Genomic DNA, 12,221 nt, shown 5'->3' on the forward strand with positions numbered 1-12,221 from the left:
ACTGTCCCTTAAAGGGATAAAATAGAAATATTCACATAGTCTTCAACTATTGCAGACCTAGAATATTTTTGTTTTCATACTGACTGGATTTTTGTAATCTCTTTATGTAAATTGTAGCTGCTGATCACATTGCTGTAAAATGAGATCTGCTACTTTCAGGTTGAATGTGTTGCATAGTTGTTTCTGATTTATATGGAACACTGCTTCAATTCAGGCAGTCATTGAGCACTAAAGTGTAGATGAGCAACTAACTGTTGGGGTCTCTGTGCTCTGCTGTAACAAAATACAAGGATACCATGTTTATGTTTTCCACCTTTATATTTTTCCCTTATTCCTTAATTTAAATGCTTAAACCTATTTTAATCCCCTCTGGAAAATGATAGCTGCCAAAATGTGATAAAATGCTTTTACAAGTATGCTTCTGACTTGTTTTGATAAAGTTCTGTGAATAATAGTTTTCTGTGGATTTGGGAAGGAGGATGTCTTCTATATGTGTAGGCTTGAAATAAACAGAACCAATGGATTTTACTGAAATTCTATTCATATCCTTGATACTTTTTTTTTTACATAAGCATTATGTGAATTGTGAAACAATTAAACCAAATCTAAATATCAAGATAATATTACATTCCAAGACTACCTGCTCTTACAGGTGTAAATGTTGAAATACATACGCACCCTAGTATCATACTTTAAAGTGACCTGCAGACAGTTTCAAATAGCTCTTGTAATTTACTTTGATGCCTCTTTGTCAAGTTGTATTTAATCTATTGAACTTCACTTTGAAAAGCCTGAATTATGTTTGGATCTTGCAGTTGTCACTTTCACTCTTATTTCAGATATTCTATGGATTGAAAGACTTAAGATAATAAGTATTCCAGCTTCAGAAAAATAGCTGGTCTTTTTCTCTTTGTGACAACAGGCTTTCATTACATCTCTTCTGCATGAAACAAACTTCTTTCTGTGAGAGTTAAATAATTTTTAGAGACACTCTCAGAGGAGGATTGCCACATACAAGAAGCCTGTGGCATGTTTGGTTTTAAATGGGGAAATTGCACAAATACAGGCAGCTGTTAGGACAACAGCACATTTCATTACTGTTGAATTGTCTTATCACATGTGAATCAGCTGTCCTATTATCTACTTAGTCTAGATAAAAGTGGAATGATGGATTATTGAGGAGTTGAAGTCTTAACAAGTCTTGGCTGTGAGAAACTAAAACTATTCTTTCCATTCTGATGAAATCGCTACAATTAATGCAGAAAGGAACTATTTTGTGTGTTTGGTTTGGAGAGAAGTCTCTTAATACTTTCTGTGTTTGCTAATAGTACTTTGTGTTGAAGCTTAAAGGCATAGGCATTTATGTGTTTGCTTAAAATAACATTAGGTTTCTGACTGAAAAGGAAAAAAACCCTTGCATTAGTTCATTTCTGGATGACTATGCCACCTCGTGTTCCAGCTGCAGAAAACAGTAAACTGTATTAACCACCATTGTACAAATAGTGTTAAAACTTTGTTTTCAGCTTTTTAAGGCTTAGGCAAGTAAAGTAAGCAGTAAAGCAAAACAGAACTAAAGAATTAGTGGGCAGGTTTTGTTCTCAGCCTTGTATTTTAGTAACTCTAAAAGCTTGACTTTTTAATCAGAGAGAATGAGTGGTGAACCTTTTTGTTACTTATAAGTAAAAATTAATTTGCCTTTTTTTTTTTTTTTAAGATGTTACAGTTAAGGTGTTTCTGGATAAAGAGGGCAGAGAGGGAATTCTGAAGAGTAAGTTTTCTAAATGTCCTTTTAATTGGATGCTAGAGTACTGCTGCAAGGATACCTCTAAAAATACTGCCCTTTGAGTGGTGGCATCAGTAATTATTAAAGGGGATTGAGGGCTCAAACACAGGCAAACTCTAATCCAGACTGCCAGACTGTGGCTGATGTGTGTCTTCCTGGTTGGCAATGTAGGGAATTGACTTGCATAAAACTAGGGGAGTGTTTAAGATACAGTACAAAAATTCCTGTCACCTGAAAAGGATGCCTGTGATTGTTGGGTGATTGGGGTATGATGATACTGGAAGTCTTTGCAGTCCTGTGTGCCTAATCCACGGCAATGAGGCACTTCACAAAGGACGGCTGGAGACTTGCTGCTCACAGAGCAGTCATGTTGCCTCCCAGTTGCTGCTTTCCCACCCCTCTGACATGTTGGGGCACATCTGCTTGGCTGAATTCCCAGCTCCACATCCTTGTCACTTATCCAAGTGAGAATAAAATGCCTTCATATTTGGCACACCTAGTTTCCCAAGTGGTGTCTTGTACCTCAAGTCTTCCAGGTTCTCACTACAAAACAAATTATCAGCTTAGTGGCATCAAACTGTGAAAACTCAAGAGTCTTATGCCCTATGCTGGGCAACTGTGGATGCTACCACTTGGTTTACTCCTTAGATTAACACTAGAGAAGCACAATGATGCATGCTAATGTAATGGCTGTTTCAGTCAGGAGGTTTAAGATGAAGCTGGTGTATTAAGAGTGTGTGTATATAAAGGTTTTTGAACATAAACACCAGTGTTCTACTAGTATTAATTAAAAATGCCTGCAATTCTGAACCTTTACAAATGGTAAGCTAGTGATTGCTGCTTAGAGGTTTAAGAGGTTTGTTGGTTTGGATTGGGGTTTTTTCCCTCTTCACCCATCTTGCCTCTCTCTCTGTGTACAATTCTTTAAATTTGTCGATGCCTCTTATAAGCTTGCAAAAAATGAAAATTCAGTCTTTCAGGGTTTTCTGACCACACAAAATAATCAGGGAGTTGGGCAGAGTGAGGACATGTCTTGTTCACACAATGCTGTGTAAGCACATGTATGCACTCATCAGAAGTATCATCTTTTGCACTTTCCTCTGCATTCCAATACATTTATGCTCCTATTGGTGGCATATCCCTTAACATGTCTAAAGGGATTCTTTCCATCTCACAATTCTTGATTCCAAAGCAGATTAGCTACTTTCCAGATGAACAGATAAAGTTGCTACTGAAGCTAAAAACAAGAAAGGAGAAAAAAATCCAAAAAACCTCGACAAAAGCAACAACCCAGAACTCAACCCAAAACAACAAACTAGAATATACTTGTCTCCAGCATAAAGTAGCGCTGTGGCCAGATGATAACAAATGCTACTACCGATTTATCATTAAAAAAGGGACATAAGAATGTCTGAGCAAAGAGTCTGACATGACAAATTGTTTGGGGTTTTTTTTTTTTTAGGATTTTAGTGTATTGTGATTTAGTTTACTTTCCACAGTGTCTGAATATTTGGTTTGTGACCTCAGCCACACTACTCATGAGGGCTGTAAATAAGAGAACGCCCTTGGAGCCGTTTTCACAACTGGCAGCTTGCTAACTTCAGCTTTTACCTTGGGGACCAGCAAAACGCATTTCAGCATTTCTGCATGCAGGATTTGGCATACATACTTCAGATATTGTTTCCTCATTTGATAGTTCTCTCTGAGCTCTGGAAAATGAGCATTTAGCCCCTGGTGACTCCTTCAAGTCCAGTCTGGTTGAAACAGTCAAGGATTGTGCTTATGTGAAAGGAACTGCAAGACATCATTCATAAACTCACCAAATCTAAATCTTGATTGTAATAGGCTTTTGTATTGAGAAATTGTTAATCTACAGGTCTTGGTATCCTCATTAATACCTTTTTCCTGACAAAATGGATTGGTCAGTGGTTGCTTTGTAGTATTTATTAAGCTTATTGTATTTTTCATACCTTATAGAGCAGTTCCTATTCATTACTCTATGTCTCCAAGTTACTGCAGCCCACATGTTCCTGGTGTTCAGCATAACTAACTGATTTTTCAGACTTACTTGAAGTTGTCTTTTGGCCAGGAAATGTATTCAGAACTTGAACTGATTTTAATGGTCTGCAGTAATACCTTCACTGGTGTTTAGAAGCATTATACTTTTTGAGGAAAGTATCATTTTAGTTGGCATTGCAGCAGCATAATTGAATTTTACTGTCTCATCAATGAGAGACTTGAGTGAGAGGAAGAACTAATTTGAGTCGGATGGCCCCAGCAAGCCCTACCTTTTGCTCCCACATCTAGTGGTGAGATAAAAGGAAGATAAACAGCAAATACTGCTTTAAGGACAGCCTCAATCATATCTACTGTCTCATATACTGCTTTTTGTCCTCATGGCACTGCCAGCTGTGAGCCATGCAGAGTTGTGGCACGTGTGGAGCTGCAGCACTGCTCCTTGATCTGTTGTTCTGTTTGAGCTTCAGACAAAGCATTGCCTCTGCTAAGAGACCCTTTTGCTGAACCCTTAGTAGAATTCTTTCATAGCAGAACTTCCCTTAGGAGATATTGCAAACTCAAGTTGTGTCAATGATTCAGTTATAAAAGAATCTGCTTTTCTTTCTTGTATGTGCCTGTTCTAGGTTAAGATGCCACTGTGTGCTTTGTATGCAAGGAGAATCTTCTAATGTTAAATGCACAAGCTCAGGCTTTCTAATCTCCCTATGTTTTGTCTGCCACAGAGACTGTCCAGCCAGATAATGGGCTGTGCAGAAGCCTGCGGTGGGACTTGCTGGTGGTTCACCTGAGCTCGAGCTTTCTGTGGCCTTGCTGAAGAATGCTCCTATTCCAGGTAGCTGTGCCGCAGCCAGTAAAAAGTCAGTTGCTGTTTCATCAAGCATCACATTATTTTATAGAGAAAGAGATTATCAGTTTCAGAGACCACCAGATTGGTACTTTTTATTTGGTTTGTTGTTTGAAGGGGTTATTTCTTCTTTTCTAAACAGGTATTACTTAGGAGCTTAATGTAATACATTTTTTAAGAGTTTATGCACTGTTTCTTTCCCTGTCCATCCCACCCACCCATCCCCTCAACTCTTGCTTGAATACAAAGCAGCCCTGGCAGTTATTTGATTTTGCTTCCTCTTCCCAATATTTTAACATGTCAATAACTAAAAGCATATCTTTACACTTGCAAAGAGTAAGCCTAAACTACACACCAGTCTTTGTCACCTGGAGCGACCACCACTTTTAAGATGCTTAGGCTTCTTTAGGCTTGCAGAAAACAGCGAAAGTCATAAATGAAATCCTGCAATAATCTTTTTGTAGGTCATAGTTACTTTATTTGCCTAAAATAAAAATCTAAAACCAAAACACAAAATTAAATTCAGGATTTCTGCTAGCTGTGTCAAAGCTACTACTTCCAGTGGGCCCTGGATTTTACTAGCCATTATACAGTACAGAGCTTCCCAGAGGAGCCTAATATGGTTACATATTTTCATTTACAAATAATGAAAGCAAGTAGCTAGAGGGGAGGAAAAGGCATTACAAGGTGACTTATGGTATTATTTTTTCCAAAAATATATGAGACATAGAAAAATAACCCATTCTTACATGGCTCAAAAAATTAAGGAGGAAGGAGACATATGCATCCAAACCCATGAATCATATGGCAAGTACAACACGTCATGCTGCAATTACAAATATTTTATATGACAAAGCTAGTATTTTAAATCTAAAAATTATTTCATTTAACCCCACAGTACTTATCTGAGAAATAGAAAATCCCGCTTCAGGCTAAACTATTAAAATAATAAAAAAAGAAAGATTAATATAATATAGAAATAATCACTATACTCCTATAGGACTCTTACTTACCTGTGGTCTAAGGCTGACAGATATATTTGAGTCAAACAGGAACTACTACTGCATAATGCGAAGCTGCTAATTGTTTCTTTAATGAGACTGTTTAACACACTGAATAGCAATGTAACAACGCATAGAAAATTAGCTTGTTTGCCATCGATTAATGATAGATAATGTGTGCAGTTCCCCACAGTGTTTTATTTGAGCAGTTCTCTGTGATGTACGAACTCTGGCTCATCAAGGCATGCCTTTACTTGCACAGTCTGATTCAGCATAAAGGCCCACACAAATAGGAATGCACTTTAAATATGAATCCTGTCTTTAGCTTATTTACAGTGTAATGGAGGTTAATGCACCTCCAAATTATTTCATTCAGATAAACAAGGCAAAGATTGAAGGGTAGAAGAAAAAAAGTTGCTTATTTCAATAATAGCTTGAAAAGAGTTACAGAAGTACTGGCTAATACAATGAAAGAAGACAATAGGAAAAGCTATCAGCAGTTATTCTTCTAAGTGTTGAGTTTCAAAGAAGTAGCAGCTGGTAAACTCAGGTATCAGCTGTGCACATGTACAGTTATGTATCTCAAATGCCAGTGTACAAGAAAGGTGTGTACAGAGAAACTGAAAGCCAAGGACAGTTACAGTTCTCAGCTTCTCAAGAACAGCCAGAATGTGTTTAAAAAAAAAGTTTCTACAGCTACTGCTGAAGGTAAGTAGTAGGAGTAGCTAAAGCTTCAGAAAAAAAAACCAAAACACTGCAGAATCATTTCTGAGATCAAGAAATAGCCAACTGTCCAGAACTACTAATTTGCTCTATAAATAAGAAAATGAGTTTAAGGCCCAGCTTTGTTTCTTTTGCTTTGTCAAATAATGCGAGTTCAGAGGTTTTACTACTTTCATATTTAGTTTGAATCCAGATTTGGTAATGGTACACATTGTAATAGTTTTTGTAACAACATATTTAGTACACGAAAAAAAATATCATCTAGAAATTGCTATTCCAATTTCCCTTGCATTGTTATACTTCTAAGTCCCACTATAAATTGTGTAAAATAAAGCTCTTCCACAAAAAAAAAAAAAGGTAGCGAAAGATGGGCTTTGAAATTATGCAAATCAATCTTTGGCCTTTGGTCATTCACTCCCTTAAAAACTAGCATGAACTTTCATGATAGGCCAGAAATAGTTAAACTTCCAGCCAGAAGGAGGATCTCTGCTGCTTTTGGCCTTTATTTCTTCAGGTTCTCCTAGCAGAGAAGCAACTGTAGCATAATTTAAGCAACTGCTTAAGGCTCTCTGAATTAGAGCATCGCTTTGCATGTCGGATTCAGGATTTCTCAGACTCTCTGCCGGGCAGACAACTTGTGGATCTGCTCTGTGAGCGTGTTGCTTGGTTCCTGAACAGGCTTCTCTCTGGTAGAACATCCTACTCCAGCACTTGCAGCTGCTTTGTGTTGCTTAACCTCCTGTCTCTTGGGAACCAATTCTATACAGCATGTGAACTATTTGAGCTTGACATACAAATAAAGGAATGTTGTTTTGTGATAGTCTTATTACCGATACTGCAGTAAAGCACAAACATGCTTTCATATGTCTTTCTGTAAAGGATGTGATGATAATGCTGTATTATGTGGAGGCCACCTTGTGGCATTATGGAAGTAGAATCCAGATTTAAAAAAAATAACACAGCAGTAGACTCCATACCAAAAAATAAGGACTCTAAACTGCTTATTTTTTTAGAAACCAAATATCACAGTGATGCGTCATTCTAGCCTCATGTGAATGATTACAGGTGCTGTCCATACAAGTAACAACACAGGAATCTGAGAACGTGTGTAGCACCATTCTGTGGGACATAGCTTCTTAACTAGTCAGCTTAATGAATGCTGCAGTTCTTAAGTATGCTGCTTGCATGGTTTTTGAACAATTGCTGCTTAACAGAGGTGTAGGGACAAATCTTTACAGAGAACAGGAGCACATGAGGAATGCAGTCATAGTACTGTAAAACTGGCTTCCGGCTTACCATCGTGTTACACCCATACTTGTTCTGCTTGCACGAGGGAGTCTGGAAATTTTTACAGCAGGAAAAGTATGCTCCTTTTCCCTGCACCTAAACTATTAATTAAATTTCCTCCACAAAAGAATGAAATTTGAATTCAGTAAAGATCAGTTCAATTGCAACCAGACAAAACTGGTTATTATCTGGCAATCTCAGTGTCAGCATTTGCTGTCTCCTGTGAAGAGTGTGCCAAAGTAGAGTATCCTGTTCGTGATTTTGGACATATAAGATGCAAACAATTCTTTCCTGAAAAAAAAAAAAAAATCCACGTCCTGAAGAAGTTTGTCCAGTCAACTTGAGATGAAAGCAAACAAGGGAGTAGATGAATGTTAGTTCTCTGAGACTTAAAAGTCCTCAATCATATGTGCTGACTCCACGCTGTGGGGATGGATGTGTTGGAGATGTAGAAACTATTCTGACAACTACAGAGTTTACAAGGGGATTAAGAGATTTTTCTGCCCCAGCACAGTTATTTAGGTTGCCAAAGCCCTTTTAGATCATCAAGTCCAACCAGTAACCTACCACTGCCAAGTCCACCACTAAATCAGGTCCGTAAGCACCATACCTACATGTCTTTTAAATACTTCCAGAGATGAGGACTTCTCTGGACAGCCTGTTCCAGTGCTTGGCAACCCTTTTGGTAAAGAATTTTTCCTAATGTTCAATCTAAATCTCCTCTGGCGCAATTAGAGGCCATTTTTCTTCCTGTTACTTGGGAGAAGATATTGACCTCCACCTTGCTACAACCTCTTTTCAGGTCGTTGTAGAGAACAATAATATCTCCACTGAGTCTCCTTTTCTCCAAGCTAAACAACCCCAGCTCCCTCAGCTGTTTCTCATGAGACTTAGGCTCCAGACCCTTAATCAGCTTCATTGCCCTTCTTTGGACAGGCAATCTGTTTGAAGCAGAGTGGGATTCTGGGGCAACTGAAGATGGTGTACCTGTGTATCTTTCTGCCCCAAGTCAGATGTAGGACCCTCTCAGGGTGTTTTATATTCAGGACGACAAAAAGACTGTTGCTGAATCCAGTCTGCAATCCTGACTTGTTCTGTCCGTGTTCTAACCATTTCTAGTGTAGAACAGAAAATTTCCAGTAGATGGCATTATGATTCCACACTACAATAAATATATTTAAAAAAAAAAATAAATCAGTGCTGAAAAGATATGCACCACAATTTTTGTTAATTCTGTATTTAATCATAGTAAGGTTCCTTGGTAAGGAGAGAGCTCAGCAAATGAGTTAACCTGGCTGTGGCCTTTCACTGTACCTTTATGCCAAATTCTTCCATCTACCTTCAGTTGTGTATTCTCATAAATCTGCTGTTATTGGCTGGGCATTTTGATTTCTTCTCACCTCTAATTAATTAGTTTCTCAAAAAAAAAAGTAGGATGTAGCTGTGCTACAGTATTCCAATGTACATGTAGTTCTTATTTATTCTTCATGTCAGCAAGGATTGTATCTTTGCTTCCACTGAACATATGTGAACCAGAATTACTCATCTGGTGTGCCGGGTGTTGTTATCTGTGTACCTATATCGGGGGACTGACTCAAAGATTATGATAAGACTAGAGGCAGATGGCTGAAGCTGCTCCCTGCTTGTCTGGTCAAAGTCAACACCTCTGCATATTACAGCCTGATTTTGGGCTGCTGCTCTTTGTGGTCCGGTGTATTGAAGTAAACTAGTATCAATGACAGGATCATGTTCCTTTTCAAATGTAAATATTTAAATACTAGCCAAGGTGCTATCAGCTTTATGGAAAGAGAAGTTTTCAGAGAAATTGCACTGACATGTTCAAGAGTGAATTAAACGCTTTACTAATGGTGTCCTGTAAGGAAAAATATATATCAAGTTTTGCTAGCATTCCAACTGTGAAAAGGATTCAGCACAAAAATAAGTTCTGCTACACTGCTTGCAAAGTGCTTTTATCCTCGCAGGATTAAAAAACTCTCTTGCTACTTAAGAGTATCCAACAGTATCCCAAACCACTTAATTCAGAAACAGCTATGATGGTCTTGGATTTTGATGTTTTGTTCAGAGGGATTTAATGGATCTCCTCTGCTTTTTCAGTTTGTATGTGAAACCACATGTGACAAGAATCTGAGACACAGATTTTGCTGTTATCAGTGTGATGGAATTACATTAATCTAGACCTCCTCTTTGTTCAACCCATTAGGGACTGTCAGCTCTCATCCATCTGGCTGACAGTTCTGTAGTGTTAGTCACAGCTGATTGAAGTAACTCAAACAAAACCGTAAATGTGCTTATGAGCAGGTTAGAACTTCTAAGAAACTTGCCATTTTCTCTGTAGCTGTTACTCAATGAATCCATCAATGAAGAGGCAGCTACAAAACATGGAGGTCATCCTTGATTGCACTTTCAAGTTGTTGGAACTGTTCAGTTGTTTCAATTGCACTGAAGCTGTTGCTTGGCAGTTTTATCTGATTTCTGACCAGAGATTCACTTGAAATCAAGTGGCAGACACGACTTTGCTAATAGTAAAATTCCTTCCAGAAAAAACAGATAGCATCTCCCAGGTGAGGTACTATTTATTTTGATAAATATATACCTGGACGTTTTTATTTCTTTGTTTCCATTTGTACTACTGTTGATCTGGGATTCCTTCTTTTTACCTAGAAGGCAAACACCAATAGCATGATATCAAAACTCACAAACAGACTTGTGCAATCCACTCAAGTGAGTTGCCACTGTAGCTAGTCTTAATCGAAAAAAAGGCAGTAATCAATTATTTTCTCAGCTGTGTACACTTAAAAATACGGTAACCGATATATCTGCATGAAATAGAACTTTTATATGTAAAGAAATTATGTGGTTAGAGGACAAGGGACTGTTTACCTAACATTGAAAAGGTTGCATGCCAGTGCAGCTATTGGATAAGGCATATATGTATGTGTGTGTATATATATATAAAATTAATCATATATAAAGATTGCCTCTGCAATGAAAGGTTCAATTACAGTCAAGGCTTCTACATGAGGATAAAGTTCTAACCAAGATGCTGTTTAATTAGCTGCTAGGTTTGTTAGCAGGACGATGCAGAGAGGGAGAACCTTCTTAGATTAGATTATGAAAGAACAGATGAGGGTTTTTTCTTTAGGTTCTCCAAGTATTTAAACCAAGAAACTCTGTAGGGTGGCACGTGTCTTTATGTAATAAGGAAAATGCACGCTCTCTGTGAGGTGGTAAAACAAAGAGGTTTATTTCAAATTCGGCGCTGCTTTTATCCCTTAAAACCATGTGACTTCCTTGACCAATAGGGTTGTCTATGTCAGCGCATGCTCCCTCGGGCACTGTCGCCCCTACAAAACTCTTATTATGTAGGTTATAAAAATAAATTATTCGGTTGAGGAAATCCTTTAAACTGGAGGGCATGATCATTCTTTGTGGTCTGACGGTATCCTAATACAGCTCCTTGAAGATATTTTAAAAAGATGAGCATTTTTACAGAAACTGCACGTAAAAACTCAACACGAGGTGTCACTATGAAGATGATGTGTCTCTGTGATGTTGTAATGGAAACAGTGTTGTGTCTGTGGCTTTAAGAGACGGCTTAGTGGTTTTATTGGTAAGTACTTCTAACACTATTCAGTTCTGGCATTCTTAGGTTTTCACTCCCAAAACTGGTGGAGGTTAATGCTTTCATGAGCTTATATGATGGAAGAACCTCATAGATTGTCTCCAAAGCAGACACAGCTAAAAGATACTGCCAGACAAATAATTCACAACATCCCACTGACATGGGATGACATATGCTTTTCAAATCATGCCTAGTATGATACGATGTTTTTATTATCTGCTGATGACCAGGTTAATCTTGTTTAATGATAATGTTTTCCACATGTTCAGTAATTAACTCTGACATAAATAAGAGAGGTAAAAAGGAAGCAAGTATAGCTACAACGTGACAATAAATACACGATGTGCTTCACAAAGGAAAATTAGGGGACAGGGAAGGTACTACAGCCCTTGTGGTTTCTCCTGTAAGTCTGTACTCCCCATTAAGTAACACATTTTCATGCTATCGTACTTAATCAGAAACAAACTGCAGTGCTATGAATCACTGCTAAAAGATGACAATTTAGGCCTTTATTTTATGATAAATTTTAATCTTTTGTAAGCTTGTTACTTGTTTTCCCTAGAAAAAGCTTGTTCCTCTTTGCATGATAACTATTAAGATTTAAAACTAAAACGCCTTAAATAGATCCATTACCAAGGAACATACATCTACTTCTTACACATTCATGTTCTTCACGTTCACATTTCTGCCATTCCACTTTTTGAGCAGCAAATTATCTTATCCTTTGTTTTTACTCACAATCCGAAAAAAAACAAAGGATCCCGCCCTGCCTTTCCAACACCCTCGCGTGACGCGGGCTGTTGGATAAGCGAGTTGTGTTTGGGCAGATTGCGCAGCTCAAGCACCACAGCTCAGCCGCGCCCCTGCCCCAGTCCCACAGCTCCGGCCCGAGGGGCGGCCCCGGCGCCGCCCCGCCCTCTC

This window comes from Manacus vitellinus, unplaced genomic scaffold, assembly GCF_001715985.3.
Source record: "Manacus vitellinus isolate BGI_N305 unplaced genomic scaffold, ASM171598v3 scaffold_6_pilon, whole genome shotgun sequence".
In the NCBI taxonomy this organism is placed as follows: Eukaryota; Metazoa; Chordata; class Aves; order Passeriformes; family Pipridae; genus Manacus; species Manacus vitellinus.